The sequence below is a fragment of the Mus musculus genome, chromosome 5 (genome assembly GCF_000001635.26).
Source record: "Mus musculus strain C57BL/6J chromosome 5, GRCm38.p6 C57BL/6J".
In the NCBI taxonomy this organism is placed as follows: domain Eukaryota; kingdom Metazoa; phylum Chordata; class Mammalia; order Rodentia; family Muridae; genus Mus; species Mus musculus.
In genome coordinates, this window is record NC_000071.6 from 123,692,891 (window position 1) to 123,698,301 (window position 5,411).

The window sequence follows — 5,411 nt, forward strand, 5'->3', positions numbered from 1 at the left end:
GGCCTCTATGTGAGTTTGAGGTTAGCCTGGTCTGCACAGTATGTCCTAAGCCAGCCAGCTACACAGAGAGATTATACCTAAAACAAAAAAACAAAAACAAAGGAAAAAAAAAGTTTTAAGTTTAATGTTTCTCCAAGGTAATCTTTTTTTTTAAGTTCCCCCTTTCTTCTTTCATTTTGTGGGTTTAACGTTAATTTTTATGCATATGAGTGCTTTGTCTGCAGGGATCTGAAGAGGGCACTGGATCCTCTAGATCTGGAATCTAGAACTGGATCGGTTGTGAGCCACTAAGAGGGCCCTGGGAACCAAAGCTGAGACCTCTGGAAGAGCAGCCAGTGCTCTTATTTGCTGAGCCATCTCTCCAGCCCCCTTCTCCCCGCCTTTTTAAAAAGAAAAGTCTTTTATAGCCCAGACAGGCCTGGACGTTACTGTGTAGACCAGGTTAGCATTAAACTTACTGTGAGCCCCCTGACTCTGTCTCCAGAGTATGGACATTGCAGACATGAGAAACGAGGCCTGGCTTCAGAAGTTTCTTCCCTTTGTTGACCTACCGTGAAGTGCCTAGTGGGTGGCTGCATTCTCTCTGTCTGTTGAGAGTTCTATATGGTGCATATTTATCACTGTCTGGCCAGGCCCTTTCTGCATAAAGGGGAGTATGTATTAAACACATGTCAATTAGTAGCCACCAGTCCGGTGATACAAGCACATACAATTTGAACTTTAAACATGATATTTCAGACCAGTCATAAGACAAACAAATCCTAAGAACAGTCTATTTTTGGAGGCCACAGTGGCTAAGACTAGAGTGTTCAAAAATTCAGAGCACTCAACTAAGAGAGATTTGTGTATACGACTGACAGTCTCATTCTAGCAGCCAACATGAGCTAAGCTTTTTTTTTTTTTTTTTTTTTTTTTTGGTTTGTTTTGTTTTAAGACAGGGTCTCACTATGTAGCTCTGGCTAGCCTGGAACTGGCTAGATAGACCAGACTGGCCTTGAACTCAAAGAGATCTTCCTGGGATTAAAGGCATGAGCCACCATGACCAGCCTGAGTTTTTGAAACACACTCCTGTCAGGGTGATATTCTGCCTCACCATGGGTCTGAAGTCAAGGACTGTGGAATGAAACTGTGTGCCCAAATAAATCCTACCCTACCCAAACTGCCTGCGACAAGCATTTTGTTCCAGTACCAAAGCAGCTTAGGTAGATAAGATGGCCCTTGGTGCCAAGCTTCAGAACCTAAGTTTAGTCCCCAAGACTTATACCACAGGAGAAAAGCAACTTCCACAAGTGGTCCCATGACCTCTGGTTATGTGTCCTGGTGCGCACTTGCACACATACACAGAAAATGTAATGAAAAATGTGAACGAGACACCAAAATAATACAGTAAGACAGGGTCTGACTGTGTGGCACTGGCTGGCACCACACTCCTGCTTAGCCTTCCTAGAGCTGGGATTCTAGATGCATGCCACCATGCCAGCTAGACAGCACATTCTTCTGTTACCACCCACGAAACCTGACGTCTTGCCATCATGAAACCATTTGCAACTATCCTAATATACCAGGGCTCATTAGTCCTTAATGCTCATGAGCAAAAGCTGTAGCATCACCTGGCCCGGTCTGGTGAATAGAACGGTGATTGTTTTAAAGGCCCCGTGTGGAAGAGGAGGGGACTCCCGAGTCTGTGAGAAGTTTGCCTTGGGTGGAGTCCCACAGCCTCTCTGGATCCAGTTTCATCTGTCATTCTCAGTTAATGACTAATGCCTAGGCCTCTGCGACTGAAATGGAGAAGTCATTGTGTTCTAAGGTCACCCTGCAGAGGACTGGTGTCAGCTGAGAGCCCTGACAGAGAGCTGGATAAAGGCCCCAGCTCTTGGCAGCCCCTCCTTGGGTTACAACATTCCAAATCCACACTTCATTGGTGGTTTTGTTATAAAACTGCATTTCCCAGTTTTGTTTTAAAAAACCCATTTCCCGTGGTTTAAGATCCAGTAAAAGGACTGAGATTGCACATACATTTTATATCTTAATACACACTCTGCTCGTCTGAGAGACAGTCTCACTATGTTAGCTCTGGCTAGCCCGGAACTTGCAATGTAGACCAAGCTGGCTTTAACTCACATAGATCACCTGGCTTTGCCTCTCCAGTGCTGGGGTTAAAGGCATGCTCTACCATGCTCAGTGGGTTCTCCTTCTCTAGCATGTGGGTCCTGAGGCTAGAACTCAGGTTGTTAGGCTTGGTGGCAAGCATGTTCAACCACTGAGCCATCTCTCTGGCCCTCTTTTCTTAGATTGATAAATTCATTTTTGAGACAGAGTCTTGTGTAGGCTTTTGAGTCTAAGCTGGCTTTAAAAGTTGCTATGGGGCTGGTGAGATGGCTCAGTGGGTAAGAGCACCCGACTGCTCTTCCGAAGGTCCGGAGTTCAAATCCCAGCAACCACATGGTGGCTCACAACCATCCGTATCTTTTGGAGTGTCTGAAGACAGCTACAATGTACTTACATATAATAAATAAATAAATCTTAAAAAAAAAAAAGTTGCTATGTAGCGGAGGATGCCTTTGGTCTTCTAACTCTCCTGTCTTTGAGTACTGGGATTGCAGGCATACACCATCATGCTGATTAAGGTAGTAGGGTTGGGCTCTGTGCATGCTGGGTAAGCACTCTGCCACCTGAGCTCCATTCCCAGACCTGAAGGTATTTCTACAGAATTACAAAATATTAGTAATCTAGGAACATATCCTCTGTATTTGTTTCTTTAAATCCCAGGCTGGGACTATAGACGTGAACCATTTTCCTTTACCAAAAAGCACATATTCCTAAGCAGTCTGAAGTGATCTGCACTATGACATAAAAATAGACCTATAAGATTGAACCATTAGGCTGGGTGGTGGTGGCGCACGCCTTTAGTCCCAGAACTCGGGAGGCAGAGGCAGGCAGATTTCTGATTTCGAGGCCAGCTTGGTCTATAAAGTGAGTTCCAGGACAGCCAGGGCTACACAGAGAAACCCTGTCTCGAAAAAAACAAACAAACCAAAACAACAAAAAAAGAAAAGATTGAACCATTAGGAGGCTGGTGAGATGGCTCAGCGAGTAAGAGCACTTACTTCTCTTCCGAAGATCCTGAGTTCAAATCCCAGCAACCACATGGTGGCTCACAGCCACCTATAATGAGATCTGATGCCCTCCTCTGGTGTGTCAGAAGACAGCAACAGTGTACTTATGTATAATAATAAATAAATCTTTGGGCCAGAGTGAGCAGGGACTGAGCAAGCAGGGCTGACTGGAGCAAGCAGAGGTCCTAAAATTCAATTCCCAACAACTACATGAAGGTTCACAACCATCTGTACAGCTACAGTGTAGTTACATACATAAAATACACAAATCTTAAAAAAAAAAAAAAAAAAGAAGATTGAACGATTAGGGATTTTCCTAAATCTTGAAAACAAAGCATTGTAACCTCAGAGAGTGAATCATACCTTGGAAGCTACTTGGGCACTAAAAATTGTTACGACACTCTTGTTGGTTTTGTCTGCTCATGGGAAATCTTTAAACTGCAAGACGGAGTAAAAATCAAACGAGAGCCAGTGAGATGATTCAGTGGGTAAAGGCGCTTTGTTGCCAAAAAACAATGACCCAAGTTCCATTCCCAGGTCCCACACGGTAGTGGAGAAGCGATTCCCACAAGATGCCCTCTGACTTCCACACATGCACTGTAATATTTGCATGTACACACACTCATAATAAAAATACGAATTTAAAAGCCAGGAGCACCCTCATAGAAGTAGGGGGATAGGGGATGGGCTAGGGGGTTTGGGGAGGGGAAACTGGGAAGAAGGAAACATTTGAAATGTAAATAAATAAAATAACCAACTAAAAAATAGCAGCAGCAGCCAAAAACAAACAAACAAATAAAAACCAAAAACCAAACAAACAACGCCCCCCAAAAAACCCAAAGCAAAGTGGATAACTTTGAGTTCAGTACCCAGGATCCACAAAGCTCTAGCAAAGAACTTAAAATGCAGCCATTTTCCGGGAGGGAACCCGCGGTACACAGGCCTTTTGAAGAAAGCAAAGGCAGATCTTTTGGTTTAAGGTCAAGGCAGCACCTTCTTCCCACTTACTTGCTCAAGAAAATGAGAGCTGGCCTTGTTGTAGCAACCGGTGGCACATTTCACATGACAAACAGATCTCCACCCTGCTCCTGGGAGTGTTTGGGTATTACCTCACTTGCCCACACCTGGAGACTGGTCACAGCACTGACAAGTCCAAACAATCCCTCCTCCTCCTCCTCCTCCCCCAGCCCCTTGTCACCCTTCTCTTCCTAAGACCCAGACACATTTCTTATCGTGTGTACAGGCAGCACGGTGTGCACGAGAAGGTCAGAGTCCAACTTGGTTTCTTCTCTTGCCACCAGGTGAATCCTGGGGACCCAACTCATTTCAGCAGTGGTGGCACACACCTTTCCACTGAGCCATCTTGCCGGCCCCTTTTGTTTCTGTCAATGTCCATTTGGTCCTGATGCTTTTGAGGATTGGTTCAGGAGTTTTCTCTCGCTAGCTGGCTCGAGCCTCCCATAAGTAGTTAGGCCAGCTGTTTCCTCTAGGCTTCTGAGCTCTTCCCTTGCCATAGGCTGCTTTGTGCTGGGGCCCTTGAAGCACAAAAGCTCCTTCAAAGGTGAGGTGACGTCTAACATCTTTCTTCTCCCTGAGTCAGGGTCTTGGCCTACGACTTGTCTTGCCTCAGTCTCCCAGTGCTGAGACTACAAGCAGGAACTAGTACTCCCAGCTCACTACTTCCTTCCGTCTCTTTACTGCATGTGCGGCTCCATGGTTAACTGCCAATTAGCTTTCTTCCTGGTCCTGGGGATCAAACCTAGGACCTCACATATGTCAGGTAAGCTACCATTCAGCTATAATTCCAGCCCTAAGTAATTAAATAAAAAAGAGGATGCCAGTTCCTGAGGAACCAATACTTTTGAGTTTCTCACAGGGGAACAGGGCAGTGGATAAAATTCTAGATTCAGGACTGGAGAGATGGCTGAGTGGTTTTCAGCACCCACATCAGCTTAACAAGTACCTGCGTGCAACTCCAGCTCTGGAGGATTCGGTGCCTTCTTCTGGGCCACAAGGGCACCTGCACACACACACACACACACACACACACACACACACAAACACACACACAAATTAAAAACATAAAAGTAAATATTAAAAAAAGGAACTTGGTGCCGGGCATGGTGGCGCAAGCCTTTAATCCCAGCACTCCGGAGGCAGAGGCAGGTGAATTTCTGAGTTTGAGACCAGCCTGGTCTACAGAGTGAGTTCCAGGACAGCCAGGGCTACACAGAGAAACCCTGTCTCAAAAAACCAAAAAAAAAAAAAAAAAAAAAGGAACTTGGATACAGAGTT